This window comes from Balaenoptera musculus, chromosome 10, assembly GCF_009873245.2.
Source record: "Balaenoptera musculus isolate JJ_BM4_2016_0621 chromosome 10, mBalMus1.pri.v3, whole genome shotgun sequence".
Lineage (NCBI taxonomy): Eukaryota > Metazoa > Chordata > Mammalia > Artiodactyla > Balaenopteridae > Balaenoptera > Balaenoptera musculus.
Genome location: NC_045794.1, coordinates 66,031,796 through 66,051,795, shown reverse-complemented (window position 1 = coordinate 66,051,795; position 20,000 = coordinate 66,031,796). Strand labels below are relative to the sequence as shown.

At 35.6% G+C, this 20,000-nt stretch overlaps 1 long non-coding RNA gene across 2 annotated transcripts in view; it reads left to right on the top strand.

Moving 5' to 3' along the window:
- Positions 1 to 20,000, top strand: part of LOC118901912 — a 90,124-nt gene that overhangs the window by 5,155 nt on the left and 64,969 nt on the right. For both annotated transcript variants that reach the window (XR_005021489.1, XR_005021490.1), the window contains exon 2: positions 1,515 to 1,565. This is a non-coding gene — a long non-coding RNA (uncharacterized LOC118901912). The remainder of the gene's footprint in view (positions 1 to 1,514; positions 1,566 to 20,000) is intronic.

Below are 20,000 nucleotides of genomic sequence, written 5' to 3'. Positions count from 1 at the left end.
GCGGCATGTGGGATCTTCCCAGACCAGGGCCCAAACCCGCGTCCCCTGCATTGCCAGGCAGACTCTCAACCACTGCGCCACCAGGGAAGCCCTGCTCGTTTATTTTCTAAGCACAGTGTCCAGGGAAAGAGACCATAAATGCTCGTCTACCTGAGAAACTCTTATTTGGTGCTTAAAAAATGAAGTTCTTTTTATTATTCTGCACTCTCCCTATTTTCATTCAGATTTAGGAGTTTGAGAGCAACATTTGTGATCCATTAGAGCGTTTTCAGGTTATGTATTCCTTCCCTGTGGGTCACCAACTGGCAAAGGTTTGCTTAGGGCAAGTACCCAGGAGGTCCCACTTTCAGTACAAAGACTGGGAAATCCTGGACAACTCAGAACAAGTTGGTCACCCTACTTCCAGGAAAAACAGGATAGATGCTGACAAGTATCTATTCATAAATAAGAACAATGAACAGAGTGCAGTATATATAAAGTAGACTCTCTTCTTTAAACATAATTATAGTGATTACAAATACGGGGTTTGATGTTAGATCTGAATCCTAGGCTCAGCTCTGCCACTTGCTAATATTTGACCTTGGGCAAGTTATTTAACTTCTCTAAGTCTCAACTAGTCCATAAAATGGAAATAATATTACCTTATAAGGTTGTTTTAATGATTAAAACAATGTTAATAAACAATATACAGTGTCTAGCGCATAGTAAACAATACAAATTGGTATTATATTATTTAACTTTTGATTGAAGAAAAATCATCCATCTACGTGTCACCTCAATAAATCATACTTCGCTTTTTTTGTCTTCCATATGACCAAAAATTTTATATAATGTAATAGTACATAATGTAAATTTTGTATTACATAATTTTAAGAATATAGATATAATACAATACCATGTATATATGGTCTTTTTCACTTAAAATATTACGTAAACATTTTCCATGATGCTATGTAAAACTAATGTTTAAAATTTCTAAAATATATGGAATGATTTTTCAATGTTATTTACATCTTTTAAAAACTAAATGAATTGTGATATTCAGATGACCCAAATTATAGTAGGGTCTGATGTTACTAGCTTGTTAAGCTAAACAGATGTCTCTAGTATAGAATGGTTAGCCAAGTATTTTGTTACTGCCCTCCAACTGGCTGGTTATGACATATTGTCCAAAATAGTTGGTGCTTTAATGCCTATGTCACAGCCTACTGTGATAAATAGTCACCACTGTACAAACACATTTATTCCATAAAGTTTTTCTACCGGTTTGGAAAAAAAAGTTGTTTAATCAGACGTACACACACATTTCATACTTTTTCAGAAGCTCAGACATCTCGCCTTGAGGTAATGCATGTTAGCTTTTAGGATAGTAAGTGATAGAAACATGGCAAAAGTTATAAAATGTTTAAATTGTATATAATCTGGTGCTTTTTAAGTACAGGGATTATATTTTCAATGTGCCACTAGTCACATACAAATTAATCATGTTAAGTTTTATCTTCCCTGATTTCAAGATCTGGCCTAGATGCTGTGATTGGAAAAGCCATGCTGTATAATTTCACAATGTAAGTATAATCTTTTTATTAAATCATTTAAATTAATTTTTTATTTTCTTCTGTTTAAATATAAACTATCATGAGATTTAAGCTGTAATATTCCAGAATTTGTACTTTTAGAGTACAGAATAAAAAGTAGTTATATATATTTTATTTTGTAAAGTTGTAGCCATTACTCAATTCTTTTTTTTTTTTTATAGATTTTTTTTTTTTTAAGTATTTATTTATTTATTTATGGCTGTGTTGGGTCTTCGTTTCTGTGCGAGGGCTTTCTCTAGTTGCGGCAAGCGGGGGCCACTCTTCATCGCGGTGCGCGGCCTTCTCACTATCGCGGCCTCTCTTGTTGCGGAGCACAGGCTCCAGACGCGCAGGCTCAGTAGCTGTGGCTCATGGGCCCAGTTGCTCCACGGCACGTGGGATCTTCCCAGACCAGGGCTCGAACCCGTGTCCCCTGCATTGGCAGGCAGATTCTCAACCACTGCATCACCAGGGAAGCCCCCATTACTCAATTCTGAAAAAGAAAAGTTGCAGTCCCTGTGTCAAAGTGCTTTAAATAAATGATTTCATTACATCTTCACAATGTTTTATCACGTATGATTTATCTCCATTTTAAAGAGGGAGTAAAGCAATGAGAAATGAATCTACTTGCCTGAAAATCACATGCTTATAAACTAAACTCTGGCCCTTACAGCAGTAATTTATACAATCACAATGAAGTTCTTACTCTGAGCCTCCTTGCAGTGCCCAATAGAAGAGTAGTCTTCAGTGGATAAAAAAAAGTCTAGGGGCAAACTGCCTTAGAGGACCTTTGAATGTTTATTTGGCAACCTGTAGGATAACTTCCGTTTTTCTAGTGACCAAAAGAGGCACTGTTGCTAGCTGTTGGCTGAGATTTGGACCTGTGTTGTACTTTGGGAAATAATGATGCAATGCTATTTTCCACGTACAGTGCCAGGTACAGGCAGCCTGTCCCAGAGGTCATGAAGCTGATGCTCAAATTCAAATGCTTGAAACTCATGGTCTATTTGATTATTTTAAAATATACAGTAAGAAGGAAAGAGAAAGACGGAGTAGGTTAGCACACTTAAGATAGGGTAAAAGTGGGCTGGAGAGACCATACTATACAAGTCTTGAGTTACACAATGCATATATATCCTGTCTTTCTCCCTTCCCCTTCAGTCTGCCCCACTTACAGTATCTACAAGAACTAGAATTGAGGGTGATCAAAGGATTTCAGCAGATGGAAGGTGTCTGAACAAATACACGGGTGCTCTATACACCTAGTCAAAACTACAGCTCACCTATAATCTACTGGCAGCCAGCAGATTCTGTGGCCCAAACTGGATTTCACCGATAAGTGGTCAGTTTAAGACTTCTTAAATATTGGGTTTCTCAGGCATATTTAGTTATTTGATGCTTAATTGGCCCTCCATCCCTTTCTATGTTGACAAGCATAGGCTACACTTACTTTGTCTGTCTCTAACCTGTTTTCCAAGCCATTTGCTTTTATATTTAGTTTCATCTATTCTCCCTATTTTTTCCTCTTATACTCTATGGTAGGATTGAATATCCTTAAATAAGAGCGAATGTATATTATATCTCCTTTCAGAAGTTCTTTACATGTTTTCAAATAGAATTGCTATCGCTTGATATTTTCTAGTTTCTTGCCTAATTTCTTTGAATTCTTTAACATAAATCTATCTTATAAAAGTTTCATAATCTCTAATTTCTATTTGCCACTTCCCATCCCTTGTTCTTTGCTTCTTTTCGAAAGTTGCAAAAAAAGATAGCTTGGGCTTGAAACAGTCTTTTTTTTTTTTTCTCAAAATGGTGGGTACGTTTTGTTCCAAGAACTACCACATCAGCTGAGTGCAGAATTTCTTTCTAAATTTGTTTTCAAGAAAACAGACGATCATATGCTTTTGGAGATCAACAAAGTAAGGTGCTTACGTAGCCCTTAATAAAGCATTCTTTTTACTAAACACAGAGTAATGTGGATTGTGACAAGCATGACTCCTATGATGGATATTTGGTAAAGTATGATTTTCTTTTCATACAAACCAGGGCTCTATTAACATGGTTTCCTCAAGTCTACTTCTCACTTCCAAATCCTCTAGGAATTGACACCAACTGTCCATTTTGACACTTGTTCATTAATTTCCTTTCAATGGGACTATTCTCTTCTCTCAGCTGTTGTAGCAATTTAAGGTTTTACAGACTCTTCTGGTATGGCTCTTTGTTGAACATTCTTTCTGTGTTCAGACTATATAACACCAGAGCCTGAAAGTATGTCACAGAGTCATTAGTGTAGTTCACCACTTGTTCCATTATCCACTCTCACAGAGGGAGACTTTAGCTGACCCCTTAAAAACTGAAAAGGGCAAAATCAATTAGTTCTCTCCAGCAAGATTTAATGGTCTTGATAGCAGTAAATCTGTGCTTCCTTTCCTAACCTGCATCATTCTACACACCTGACCTGACTGCATCCAATAGATCTCTAGTTATAAACTTCTTACAGAAAAAAACTTTTTTTTCCTGTTTGGGAGGTGTGTGTACACACGCTGTGTGAGGGAGGTCATTTCACTGCCATGACTGTAAGCGCTAACAGATCCTAGGAAACAGAGAATGATTGTTGTATCTCTTGTGAAATACGAACAACCTTGCTAATTTTTATTCATGATTGGGAAACCCCAGCATTTTGAGGATTAAAGGGCATAAAAATGAATAATACAAGAATGGCTGTAGAAGAGTATAGTATTTGTTTTGTAATAAAGTGAAGTGGGACCGTGTGACTTTTCCATGGTGCAAGTTCTTTTCTTGTGTGTCAAGTTTTGTTTTGGGTTAGTGAGAAACATCACATCACGAAGAAAGAATGCAAGAAGCAAGGGCTGCTTTACACTTTACCAATCTGTTGTGCTGTTCCTGGAAATTTTTGCATTTGAAGTTTGACAGAAGGTAGCAAATTTTGTGTGTGTGGTTGCTATGCTTAAAAATAAGTATATAATAAGTGATATTTGATTGTTTTTTATTATTTTACCATTTTATAGATGAACATGGTTTAATCTTTTAGATTTTCTTTCATCTTATGATATAATAGCACTAAGAACATATGCTGCTTTTTTAACTAAGTAATTTCAAGATATTAATTCTTTAATGTTCCCTATATAATTCTAAGACAGCTAGACTTCTTATGTTTCAAACTTTATTTTTACTTCTTTGAGTGTTTGCTATTTTATATAGCTTTCTAAAACTCTCATAGCAGAACTTTTTCTTTAATCTTATCCATTTTAATTCATCAAACAGCTTATTTTTTCCTGACTTTGAAGAAAATCCCAGTCTTCTCTATGGAATAAGTTATCTTTTGAAGATTAAAGTGATGATTAAAATCAGCTTTTGGACATATGATAATACTATAATACTATTTTTGGCAGTGGTGTGTTACTTTAAAAGTTTTATAAATACATTATCTTAGCAATAACTTCAGCCACAGGAAAAAATGAAGCACGATCTTATAAGATTAGTGTGAGATTTCCTGAGGGTGCAGTAATTTAGCTCTACCTTCAGAAGTGGGCAGCAAGACTTTTCTGGGACTCTGGGGCTTTTCATAGTCTATCTAGTATAAAGGCAAATAATGGAGACAGAGGAGGAGGGAAGGGGGAGAGGCAGGGAGGAAAAGAGGGAGAGAGGAGAGAGGGAAAGGAAAAGCTAGAAGGGGAAATGAAGGGTTGTGAAGTCATTCTTAGTTCAGAATTGACCACTAGACTTCTATCAAAATCTACTCTTTTTAAAAAATCACAGCGTTTTGAAAATCAAAGGCCTTAGAATTAAGCACATGTTTTATTGGTGGGTTACTTGTTCCTAAGCACAAGTATCCTTCCTTGGTAATAGAATTTGCTGAAAAAGCACAGAATCACTGGAAGCTTGATGTTGTCTCGTATGTTCCTATTTCAAAGTTTATGACTGTAAGAAAATACTCACAAGAGACTATTTGTGGAGTGTGGATCATCAAACGATTTCTATTTTTCACAACTGCCTCTTTTCACATGTCTCATATTGATTACAATATTTGCTTCTATGGTTATTCATAACCAAGCACTTATCACATTGCCCTTTAATGCTTATTTATTCATATCATCCACTCTGTAGAGCAGGAGCTATGTAATCATCATTGCTTAGAAGATCACCTGGTGGAAAACAGGTAGTATGTAATCTCTGCTGAGTGATAATTGTCAAAACCCACATCATGTTCTCTGAGATGAAGTGGCGTTTTCCCTTATTGGATATTATTTCTATTTCTATTTGGGATTTGTTTAAATTTTTTGGTGCTTTGCCCAAAACATTGTGTGTCTTGATCAGTGCAAGATATAATGCTCATTTTATTTTAGTAGAAGTTCCTGGAAACTTCATGGGACAAGAGGTGCTCTACTCAAAAAAACATTATATAGCAAGATTTATTTTTGGAGCTGAAATTGCTAAGCCTTAGATACTAAGTCTAAATAATTAATTGCTAAGTCTGGTTGCCACAACAAAATTAGAGTACATCAATTTGAGTTAAGGCACTCATGCTATGTTTATAAGAAGAGAGTATGATAGTTTATTGGCTACTTGTTTTAAAAGTATTGGTGGGTTACTTGTTCCTAGTCATCCAGCTCCTGAATACCTGGTCATCCTTGTTTTTTTCTGGTCTCCATGTCAATGAGAGTCTCTATTTTACCCAGCTGGCCCTGAGAGTGAAAGCCTTAGGACAGTGGTTATCTTACCCTTGGCCATTCTTCTGGACACTCTCCAGAAGCTGGTCTGTGTTGCCACCTTTTCACTTCTTGAACCCTGCAGGTCCAGGGTTTCCTGGGTACCTGAAGGTAATCAGAATAGTATGTATGGAACCCAGCACTGGAACTAGTAATCCTTAACTCCCCTCTTTGTATCCTTCAACTTTCTTCTTCATAAAGTCTTGGCTTTATAGTAATAAGATATTTTAATTTACCTTAAAGTAACTTAATTTTGTACATTTTTTAGTCCAGTAAATATTCATTTAAAAAAATGGTATCTTAAATGTTGCATACCGTGTAACCCATTTCTAAGAGGACTTTGAAATGATTACAGTAGTCTGTATAAGGTGCTGTTGAAATTACCAGGCCTCAGTAAACTTCTTAGAAAAGAACACGAACTAGTGGAACACCTAGTAGAGCAGGCCTCTCCTTTCATGTGACTTAATTTGGCAGATTTTTTTGATGGATTAATTTATTAAATTTTTTTAATAAATTACATATAATTCAGGCCCAAACTCTGAAAGCAAAATGGTCATACTTCTAGCCAATGCCATAAACTCCCCAATTATCTTATTAGGTATCTTCATGAAATTTTGATGCATTTCTTTTGTTGACCATGATGAGAAGAAAAAGGTTTGGAAAGCACTACTCCAAACTGTTGATAGTAGTTATATTTAGGTATTAGAATTTTGGTTGATATAAATTTAAAAGAGAGTTTTCTGTAATTAAAAGAAATCTATAATAAGCATTCTCTAGTTTTGTAATGAGAAAATAAAATGAATATTATTTAAGAAAATCAAATAAAAATAGGAACTTAGTCACAAGTAGAACTAGTACATCTGGCAAATAAGACAGAATCTTAATTTTTAGGACAGGAAACAAGGCCTGTACCATATTTGCAGCAAAATTCTCTTGATGCTGCAGCAAAATTCTCTTGAAGGAATATACCTAAAATTTCCCAAGATAAGGACTAAATCTTCCCAGAGTTTGGGGTGAATTGCTTTTGATATACAGAGATGAGGATTGTGGGAGCTGGGAACCATGTAACTTTCTCCAAATGATAAGCTTCAATTATCTGGGCAATTCAGTTATGGGAATAAGGTCCTTCCCAATTATAACAGATTATGGTATATGCTACTTTAATTCAATTTATTGGACTGGGAAGTAAGGTTACTCAAAGTAGCCCAATAGTCTAAACTTCAGTTTGGTTTTTTTTTTCTCATGAATGCTGTATTTTTTATTGAGATACAATTCACATGACATAAAATTCAGCCTTTTAAAATGTACAGTTCAGTGGTTTATAGTATTTTCACAGAGTTGTACAATCATCACCACTATTTCCATCACCCCCAGAAGAAACCCTGTATCCATTAGCAGTCACTTCCCATCTCCCATTCTGTCCCTGGCAACTACTAATGAGCTTCTATGGATACGCCTATTTTGGATATTTCATATAAATGGAATAATTACAATATGTCTGGCTTCTTCTGTAACCATGGGTGAAATCCATTTCACCTGCCTTCACTCATCAAGGTTTTAAGACTTTCAGGTCCTCTAAGCAGCACATAGCCTGAACAATAAGGTGTCTGACCGAGTTGTTTTCCAGGAACTTGGAGTCAGCTGCATCTATTTCAAGCTGAACCAAGGGTCAGCTGTGTCTAGTTTGAGCTGAGCTCCTTAGGGCTGGGAAGGACCACTAAGCCTTGAACTGGGCATGCGCAGGCATCCGCCCTCGTGAACTTTACAATGTGAAGAGGCCTGTAGCGTAGTTACGCCTGCGCAGAACGATTATCGCACCTTTTTCTAATCACCTTTCCCCGTTCCCCCTCGCCTCAGACAGCCCTGCTTCTTTTTTCTTTATCCCATAAACACCCAAGCCCCTTGCCTTCTTGGAGCAGATTTGAGACCTGCTCTCCCGTCTCCTCGCTTTGCTGCAAACCTCGGCATCTCACCGTTTTAGCTTGCTGCACGTTGGGCAAAACAAACCCGGTTAGTACCACCTTCACTTAGCATAAAGTTTTCAGGGTTGATATATGTTGTATCATGAATAAGTACTTCATTCCTTTTTGTGGCTGAATACTATTCCATTGTATGGTTAAACCATATTTATCCATTTTTTGGCTATTATGAATAATGTTGCTATAAAAATTTACGTACAAGTGTTTGTGTGGAGCCATTTTAGTTTGTATTTTTGAACTGGCACCAAAATAAAGCCCACACAATGTGATTAGTTGATAAATCTTTTAAGTCGCTATGGTTCCTCCTCTACAACTTTATATCTTTTGCAAATTTGTTGAAGAAATTGAATCATTAGTCCTGTACAGTTTTCCAAAATCTGGATTTTGCTGATTGCATTCTTTTGGCATAATTTAACATTCTTCTAACATCTATAGTTTCATTCATTGGTAGCTGGCTGTAGAGGCTTGATTGGATTCAGGCTTGATGGGGGAGGGAGGGCTGGCAAGATTACATTATAGTCTGTTATTCTACAAACATTATGACTGGTTGTATCTCTTTTTTTGATATTAGCAGCCATTGTTGATCTTTGCCGGGATCCATTATGGAATGAGAAGTAGTGATAGCCTAATTCTGTCATTTCTTCTTTATTTATAGCTAGAATATGGTATAAAGAAAAAAATCTGTCCTCAGATATTTTTACTGCATCATTCAGTTTGTATATAAAAGGAAGGATAAAATGCTTGAATCTTTCCCTTTATTTGCTAGTTTTCAGAATAAATTGGTTCATTATCATCCTCTAATAATGACTATTCATGGGTTTTAAAAATGAACTCATGGACTAAACATATTCAGTATATTCTAATCAGTTGGAGTTATTATTCTTTTTCAAATTAATAGTTGAATTTTTAAAAATAAGTTTCTGTATTTTGGCAGGACCACGTAAGTAGATTTTGACATTCATTATATTAGATGATTAACGATGATATTTCTTTTTATATAAAGTCCCGTTATTTAGGTTTTTTGAAAATGTATTTATTTTTTGTTGAAGTATAGTTGATTTACAATGTTGTGTTAGTTTCTGGTGTACAGCAAAATGATTCAGTTATACATGTATAATATACATTCTTTTTCAGATTCTTTTCCATTATGGTTTATTACAGGACCATATGTATGTACTATACAGTAGGACCTTGTTCTTTATGTACTATATATATAGTACTTTTTATCTACTAATTCCAAACTGCTAATTTATACCTCCTCTCCGTGCTTTCCCCTTTGGTAACCATAAGTTTGTTTTCTATGCCTGTGAGTCTTGTTTCTGTTTTGTAAATAAGTTCATTTGTATCATTTTTTTGGATTCCATATATAATTGATATCATATGATATTTGTCTTTGTCTGACTTACTTCACTTAGTATGATAATCTCTAGGTCCATCCGTGTTGCTGCAAATGTCATTATTTCATTCTTTTTTATGGCCGAGTAATATTCCATTGTGTGTATATGTGTGTATATATATATATCTCCACACACATCTTCTTTATCCATTCCTCTGTCAGTGGACATTTAGGTTGCATCCATGTCTTGGCTATTGTAAATAGTGCTGCATTGAACGTTCGGGTGCATGTATCTTTTCTAATTAGAGTTTTGTCCAGATACATGCTCAGGAGTGGGATTGCTGGATCATATGGTAACTCTTTTTTTAGCTCTCCCAATGCTACTTGCTGAAGAGACTGTCTTTTCTCCATTGTATTCTTGACTCCTTAGTTGAGGATTCATTACCATTGGTGAGTGGGTTTTTTCCTGAGCTCTCTATTTTGTTCCATTGATCCATATATCTGTTTTTGTGCCAATACCACAATGTTTTGATTACTGGAGCTTTGTAATAATTGTCTGAAGTTTAGGAGGGTTATGCTTCCAGTTTTGTTCTTTTTCCTCAGGATTGCTTTGGCAATTCTTGGTCTTTTGTGGTTCCATATACATTTTAATTATTTGTTGTAGTTCTGTGAAAAATGTCATGGTTAATCTGATAGGTATCACATTAAATCTGTAGATTGTTTTGGGTACTATGGCCATTTTGACAATATTAATTCTTCTAGTCCAAGAGTTTGGGATATCTTTCCATTTCTTTGAATCATCTTCAATTTCCTTTATCAATATTTTACCATTCTCAGCATATAAGTCTTTCATCTCCTTGGTCAGGTTTATTCCTAAGTATTTTATTTTTTGATGCAATTTTAAAAGAGATTTTTTTTTTACTTTCCCTTTCTGATATTTCATTGTTAGTGTAAAGAAATGCAACAGATTTCTGTATGATAATTTTATATCCTGCTACCTTGCTGAATTTGTTTATCAGTTCTAGTAGTTTTTGTGTGGAGTCTTTAGGGTTTTCTATATAAAGTATCATATCATCTGCATATAATGACGATTTTACCTCTTCCCTTCCAGTTTGGATACCTTTTATTTCTTTAAACTTCAGGTTTTGTTTCTGGGACATACATCTTTGAATTCTTATAAATTTTGGAGAAAATGTTAATGTTTCACACTGGGGTGGTATGATCCACTGGGCATTAGAAGTTGGGTGAGTGTTCATCCTGAAAAGGTGAAATTATTTATGATCTTTAAAGGAAATGAAGACCAAAGGAAATAAGACCATGGAACATACTGAGATTTTTCGCTCCAAAATTCATTTTGGTTTAGAGTGAGGGGCTTAAATTTAACATGATTTCATTTTTTTTTCCCAGCAGCCAATTTCCCTACATCATTTACTGAATAATGATGTGTCTTTTCTTCCTTGGTGGATGATATTTCCTTACTGACATATTAAAATCTTATAACATGGCCTGTGTTTGAAAACTTGTCTCTTTCATTAGGTATTGCTTCTTCTCATGTCAGTCATACACTTTATTTTGATAATAAAATATTTTAATAGATGAGAGGGAAGTTCTCGCCTCATCACTCTTATTACTCAAAAAAGTTTATCTTATTTCTCAGTTATTTATTCTTCCAGATGAACTTAAGATGTTTTTATAAATATGAAATAATCTAATACTATTTAAGATTTTTAAATTGACATATTAAACTTATGAAGTAATTTGAGAAGAACCATGTTTTTTATAATAGGCTTCCCTTACCAAAAAATATAATCATATCTTAGATTTCCCTGTTTTATAGTTTTCTTCAGAAGTGACCTCTAAGTTTAGCTTTTTGGTATTTTATATTTTGGACACTATCATCAATGAACTGATTTTTCCCATTATATCTTCTCACTCATTAGTTGGTTGCTTATAATTTTTGAATATTTGTGGTCACTTGTATTAGAGAACTTGTTATTACTTATAAAGTATTTCAGTCTACTTATTTGTATCTTCTAGGTATGCAATATTTTTGTGTTGAATCATGACAGTTTTGACTTCTGTTATTTTTGTTTTCCTTATTGCTTTGGTTAGATTAGCAGTATACATTTTTGGTACCTGATTTTGATAAAAATCTTTGTCTCTAAAATCTCTCTAGTACCTTAGTTATTTAAAGCACATATGTATTTTTCATGCAGTTACCATTTATTTACTACTGTTAAGCCACAGTGAAGGAGTGATATAGAGATAGGTACACATGTGTATGTGTATCTCTGTCTGTTTGTTTATCTGTATCTATCTTCAGGAAATGAGGGGTTATTGAACCCTGCCTGAGTCTCTCTACTTTGTGTCTGTCCCTGAGGAAGGGAGATGCCTCTGAACCTAGCTGGACAGTAGGACCCTGCTCCCTGATGACCCACTTCCCTGCCTCCGGCTTTTCTTGGATCTGAGTAGTGCCAGTTCCTGGATTCTCCTTAGCCTTGCTCCACCTGCCTGTTATGATATGCTACCTCCTACTGGTCCACCCTCGTGTGTCCTGCTAGCCTGCTTTGCCACCTGTTGCTCGTTACTGTCCTCTCTGGCCCTGGTGTCCGCCTCCATGCCTGTACACATTGGCAGCTGAATACAGACCTGCCTCTGCGTGGCCAGAAACTGTCTCACCTCGTGGAATATTTTGTTCCAAGTTTCTTCTGGAACTGCCTCTCCCTGCTTTTGTAATCTAATTAGTTTTGATGAGGTCTTTAAAAAAATATATTAAATCCATACCTGTCTCCTTAAGGAGTAAATATAATGTAATTTAAAAAGAAAAATATGTTTTCTTAAAGAGGACTTTGGTTATAATATTCCAGTGGCTATTGAAATATATTGGATTTCTATAAATGGTCCCCAAATTTTATGTTTTGAAGGCCTATGTGCTTTTTTTTTTACAAAGTTTTTTTTTGTTTTTTTTAAAAATATATTTGTCTTAACCATATTTGTTTATTTATTTTTTTATTTTTATTTTATGGCTGTGTTGGGTCTTCATTTCTGTGCAAGGGCTTTCTCTAGTTGCGGAGAGCGGGGGGGCCACTCTTCATCGCGGTGCTCGGCCCTCTCACTATCGTGGCCTCTCTTGTTGCGGAGCACAGGCTCCAGAAGCGCAGGCTCCGTAATTGTGGCTCACGGGCCTAGTTGCTCCGCGGCATGTGGGATCTTCCCAGACCAGGGCTCGAACCGGGATCTTCCCAGACCAGGGCTCGAACCCGTGTCCCCTGCATTGGCAGGCAGATTCTCAACCACTGCGCCACCAGGGAAGCCTGGCCTATGTGCTTTTAAGAGGAAGGGGTGTGTGTGTGTGTGTGCATGTGTTTGTGTGTGCACAATATAAGGATATAAACCATTAGCTTTGCTGTTTACATACTGCTGTGAACTGGGAAATCATGTTTGTTGAAGTGTCTATAATGTAAGACAAAAAATACTGTCGATGATCTGTTTTTTAATGTGTTGCCCAAATGTACAGAATTCCTTTTTGTCACCTTCAGTTGTTCAGAGGTTTTTCGCGTACTGTTAACATCTCAGTTTCGTTCTGGATAACTGATGATCCTGAACAAATGACAGATTACTGTCTGCCCATTTTCCCTGCTCCCCCACTTTCATTGATCTTTGATCCAGTAGTGTTTGTTTGCTCCTTGATTGAAAAGATATTTTAGCAAGTGTGGATTGGTAGGAAAATACACTGTTGCATAGACAACGTTAGTTTACCTCTTCTAAGGGAAACTTGCCAATTGCACATGTTAGTTCAAGTTTATCTCATATAGAATATATTATGCTAAATGCAACGAGATTAAAATCATGAGAAAAACTTAGTCTTTGTTCACAAGCAGCTGACAATCTAGTAAGCGGGGAATGCCAGCGGAGGGTAAGAACTATTGAGGAGAATGTAGGAGCTAAAGTGTGGTACTGGGAATGTGTACAGTGTGTTTTAGTAGGCAGCAAGTATTCTGGTTTGGCTGGAAAACTGGAGTAAGACTGTGGGAAAGGCATTTTATGAGTTTAACTCGATAGGCAATGAAGGGCTACCGAACGGATCAGTAAAATGATCAGAGCTGTGAGCTAAGGAGATAAATCTGGCAATGAGTTCCAGAGAATTGGAAAAACAAACAATACGTTTTGGTTTGGATCAAATATATATTGGAGGAGGCAGCAAATTACAGAAAGACTATCAAACTAGATACCTGAATTCAAAGGCTAGCACTACCACTGGCTGACTGTGTGACATGAATAATTTGCATAAAAGGGCCTATTTTAGATGCTATCAGGAAACTTCTGTTCTTGAAGATGGGAGTAATTAGAGTTCACACGTACTACGTCCAAGTAGGTGAGATCAAAGATGCTATGTATCTGATGGTCTCTGGGTAATACAATGGCATATGGTGGCTGATGCTGGAGACTCTGAAATCAGATTTCTGGTTTCAGCTCTAGCTCTTTCACCTACTTGATGTGTAACCTTGGGCAGGTTATTTAACCCGTTTTTTGTTTTTTTTGTTTTTGTTTTCTCATCTGTAAAAGGCAAATCACAGCACCTACTTCCAAGAATTGTTAGGAGATTAATTAATATTTGTAAAATCCTTAGAAGAGTACCTGGGACATAGTAATGATTCAATAAAGAAAGCTATTAGTAATCACAATAAATAAAATTATGTCTATTTCATGTAAATTTTTCATATCACAGTTGTAAGTGTATTTTTTTTAACATCTTTATTGGAGTATAATTGCTTGACAATGGTGTGTTAGTTTCTGCTTTATAACAAAGTGAATCAGCTATACATATACCTATATCCCCATATCCCCTCCCTCTTGCATCTCCCTCCCACCTTCCCTATCCCACTCCTCTAGGTGGTCACAAAGCACTGAGCTGATCCCCCTGTGCTTTGAGGCTGCTTCCCACTAGCTATCTATTTTACATTTGGTAGTGTATATATGTCCATGCCACTCTCTCACTTTGTCCCAGCTTACCCTTCCCCCTCCCCATATCCTGAAGTCCATTCTCTACGTCTGCGTCTTTATTCCTGTCTTGCCCCTAGGTTCTTCATAACCATTTTTTTTTTTAAGATTCCATATATATATGTGTTAGCATACGGTATTTGTTTTTCTCTTTCTGACTTACTTCACTCTGTATGACAGACTCTAGGTCCATCCACCCACTACAAATAACTCAATTTTGTTTCTTTTTATGGCTGAGTAATATTCCATTGTATATATGTGCCACATCTTCTTTATCCATTCATCTGTCGATGGACACTTAGGTTGCTTCCATGTCCTGGCTATTGTAAATAGAGCTGCAATGAACATTTTGGTACATGACTCTTTTTGAATTATGGTTTTCTCAGGGTATATGCCAGTAGTGGGATTGCTGGGTCATATGGTAGTTCTATTTTTAGTTTTTTAAGGAACCTCCATACTGTTCCCCATAGTGGCTGTATCAATTTATATTCCCACCAACAGTGCAAGAGGGTTCCCTTTTCTCCACACCCTCTCCAGATATATTGTTTGTAGATTTTTTGATGATGGCCATTCTGACTGGTGTGAGGTGATACCTCATGGTAGTTTTGATTTGCATTTATCTAATGATTAGTGATGTTGAGCATTCTTTCATGTGTTTGTTGGCAATCTGTATATCGTCTTTTGAGAAATGTCTATTTAGGTCTGCCCATTTTTGGATTGGGTTGTTTTTTTGATATTGAGCTGCATGAGCTGCTTGTAAATTTTGGAGATTAATCCTTTGTCCAGACACTATAAAATTCTTAGAGGAAAACATAGGCAGAACACTCTATGACATAAATCACAGCAAGATCCTTTTTGACCCACTTCCTAGAGAAATGGAAATAAAAACAAAAATAAACAAATGGGACCTAATGAAACTTAAAAGTTTTTGCACAGCAAAGGAAACCATAAACAAGACAAAAAGACAACCCTCAGAATGGGAGAAAATATTTGCAAATGAAGCAACTGTAAGTGTAATATTTAAAACATAAATAAATTAAAACTCTGATGTAACAGCCCAGGGAGTAGATGTTGATCCTGTTAGCATGCACCAGCTTTATGAATGTGGTGCCCTCAAATTGATGAAGCTCTGTTTTCTAGTACGAGAGTACAGCAAGTGAATTCATCATATCTTCCATGGCAGTTCACCTGGTTATAAATACTAAGTGAATAAGAACTTAGTGAATTCTGTGGAAAGAAAGCACTTGCAGCATGTCAAGTTTTATTTTTAATGTTTAAGACACCAATTTTAGAGCTTTGGGAATGGAGTAAATAAATAACAAAGTAAGTAAATATTTCTCTCCGTATTGCCCTCATTCAAGCAGGAGAGCAGGATACTTTGATAGATTCGTGAAAATAGTCCATAAACATTTAAGTCATTGTTATAAATTATTAAAGTTTAAATTGTACTTTTAAAATTATGAAATACTTCAAACACAAAACTTTAGAGAATAATATAGTTTTTACTCATTACTTAATTTTAACAAATCTGTGTTGCCACATATGCTTTAAACTTTAAAACAAAATTTACAAATGCGTTTGAAACTCTTGTGGATCCTCTTGATTTCCTGGCAATCCGTCTTCTCCCTGCATTCCTCCCACGTCAGAGGAAGCCATGATTCTGATGCCAGTACTTACATTACCATTTATGATTTTATGTATGTACTATAATGAATGAATCCATAAAAATATGTACTACTTGTATTTTAAAAACATATGAATAGCATTCTGTAAATACTTAACTATTTTTCATTGTTATTCTATTTTTAATCAACTTTATTGAATTATAATTTACATGGAAAAAATGCATTCACTGTATGTACACAACTTAAAGCATTTTGACAAATGAATATACCTGTATAAATAACACTCCATTCAAGATACAGAACACTTTCATCACCCCCCCTAAAGTTGCCTTTTGTCCATTGCAGTTGATTCCCCACATATATACCACACTCCAGGTAATCACTGATTTGATCTCCATCACTCTAGATTAGTTTGACCTGCTCCAGAACTACATCTGAATGGATTCTTACAGTATGTATTCCCTTGTATCTGTCTTCTTTCACTCAGTATAATGTTTTTGAAGATTTTCCCTGTTCTCTTGTGTATCAATAGTTCATTTCTATTTTATTGTCAAAAAATACCACAACTTATTTGTTCATTCCTGCTGATGGGTATTTGGACTCTTTCCATTTTGGGCCATTATGAATAAAACTACTAAGAGCACCATTAATACAAGTCCTTTTCTGGAAATATATTTTAATTTCTCTTGGATAAATGACTAGGGGTGGTAATGCTGGGTAATATGGCAATAGGGTATTATCTTTATAAGAAACTACCAAACTGTTTTCCAAAGTGATTGTACCATATACCATGCAGTTCCAGCTGCTCAAATTCCATGCTGGGATGACTTGATATTACCAGTCATTTTAACTTTTTTTTTTTTTTTTTTAATTAATTTATTTATTTATTTAGTTTTGGTTGTGTTGGGTCTTCGTTTCTGTGCGAGGGCTTTCTCTAGTTGCGGCAAGTGGGGACCACTCTTCATCGCGGTGCACGGGCCTCTCACTATTGCGGCCTCTCTCGTTGCAGAGCACAGGCTCCAGACGTGCAGGCTCAGTAATTGTGGCTCACGGGCCCAGTTGCTCCGCGGCATGTGGGATCTTCCCAGACCAGGGCTCGAACCCGTGTCCCCTGCATTGGCAGGCAGATTCTCAACCACTGCGCCACCAGGGAAGCCCCAGTCATTTTAACTTTAATCATTCTATTAGTATGGTTACTTCATTCTGATTTTTATTTGCATTTCCTTGATGACTAATGATGTTGAGTACCTTTTCATGTATTGGCCATTTATATGTGTGTGTGCGTGTGTGTATTATTCTGTAAATATATATGTATTCTGGATACCATTCCCAGGACTTGCATCTTGTCACATTTATTGTGAATATTTTCTCCCATTCTCTTCAGCCTGTGGCTTGACTTTTCATTTTCTTAATAGTGTCTTTTAAAGAGAATGTTGTAATTTTGGTGAAGTACAATGTCAGTTTTTTCTTTTATATTTTATTTCTTTGTATTCTAAGAAATCTTTGCCTGTCCCAAAGTCATGAGGATTTTTATACTTTTTTTCTATAAGCTTTATAGTTTTAGCTTTTATACTTAGATCTGTGTTGCATTTCAAGTTAATTTTTGTATTTGTTATATGTGCTAGAGATGAAGGTTCATGTTTTTCCAAATGGGCATCCAGTTGTTCCAACACTGTTTATTGGAAAGACTATCTTTTCCCCATTGAATTACATTGTCACCTTTGTTGACAACTAATTGACCAACTGTGTGAGAATTTATTTTTTTACTTTCTATTTTTTATTTTAATGGAAATGCTATAGATGTGTAGTGTAAGTCATTCAACTGTGTTCTATTTGAATATTGTTTTGGCTATTCTAGATCCTTTGCATCATTTCTATATAAATTGTAAAAACAAGTTTATTGATTTCTAGAAAAAAAGCCTTATGGGATTAAGATTGATATTCCATTTAATCTGTACATCAGTATGAGGAGAACTGACTTCTCAGCAACATTGAGTTTTGAGTTCATGGATATGCATTTTTAAAAATTTATTTGTCTTCTTTAATTCTTCTCATCAATATTGTTTTTAGTGTATGAGTCTTGCATATACTTTGTTAAATTTATTCTAAGCATTTCATGTTTATGGATGCTGTTGTTAATGGTATTTTTAATTGCAGTTTCCAGTTCATTGATTAATATGTAGAGATAAAATTGATTTTTGTATCTTGATCTTATATCCTGTAACCTTCTTTTTTTTTTAAACTTCTTAAATGTATTTATTTATTTATTTATTTTTGGCTGTGTTGGGTCTTCGTTTCTGTGCGAGGGCTTTCTTTAGTTGTGGCGAGCGGGGGCCACTCTTCATCGCGGTGCGCGGGCCTCTCACTGTCACGGCCTCTCTTGTTGCGGAGCACAGGCTCCAGACGCGCAGGCTCAGTAGTTGTGGCTCACGGGCCCAGTTGCTCCGCGGCATGTGGGATCTTCCCAGACCAGGGCTCGAACCCGTGTCCCCTGCATTGGCAGGCAGACTCCCAACCACTGCGCCACCAGGGAAGCCCTATCCTGTAACCTTTTTAAAGCTATTTATTATACCTAGTGGCTTTTTCTCTTTTGTAGCTTTTTCAGGAATTTCCTCATACATAATTATACTCTCTACTCATATAGACAATTTTTTCTCTTCATTTACAAACCTTATTCCTTTTCTTCCTTTCTTTTTTTTTTTGGCCTTATTGTAATGGCTAGAAACACCAGTACAGTGTTGAATATAAGTTGTGAAAGTGGGCGTTTTTGCTTTTTTCTTGCTCTTAGGATGAAGGCCTTTAATATTTCACCATGACATTAGCTCTAGTTTTTTTGTATTTGCCCTTAATCAGGTTTAGGAGGTAATTTGAGCACTTTGAATATGTCATTCCATTGTCAGTTGGCTTGCATTGTTTCTGAATAGAAGCCAGCATATTTTCTTATATTTGAACACCTCAATAGCTCTCTATTTTCTTTGTTGCCTTTAGAATTTTTATCTTTATCATTGGCTTTCAGTAACTTGTGATACTGAAATGCAGCTTCCATCTTTACTAAATGTGGTCTCTTATGATATGCAGCTTCCATCGTTACTAAATGTGGTCTCTGGCACATCTGTTAAGCTTTCATTATATTTATCTGTAATATGGGACACTGCAGATCTTAGAGGATTTTGTAAGGATTAATCAGGATGATGGGTGTAAAAGTATTCTGAAAAGTTTATAATTTACTAAAATGACTTCTCAATCTAATACTTTCAGTAAAAATTAAAATAATTTAAGCTTGTGATTCTAAAGAAACATAATCTCATTAACAAGGGAGAATAATGCTTTTCATCACCTTCTATTAAGTTACAGTTTTATTTTCAAATGACTGTATTGTAGACAGTGATTTAGTATGTCCATTTGAAACACCTGAAATGGAAATTTTCTTGATTTGTTTTCTAAATCACAATTTGTTATTTGTTTATCTATTCACTTTAGTCCAACATTCCTTGAGAACGCTCTTAATCATTCATGAAAAACAAAGCATCAGTGGTTTTATTTAGCAGAAATCAGTATATCTGCCATAATTTTCTCTTTAACGTTTGCATATGAAACAGACATACAAACATGGAATTAATATCACAAATACAATACAGTCTTATAATGGGGTGCATTATCTTACTGATAAATATTACATACTGTCCAACCTGGGAAAAAAATTATCTTAACTTTGTAGAGTTCTTTGTACTTTTTGAAACACCTTCATATGTGTG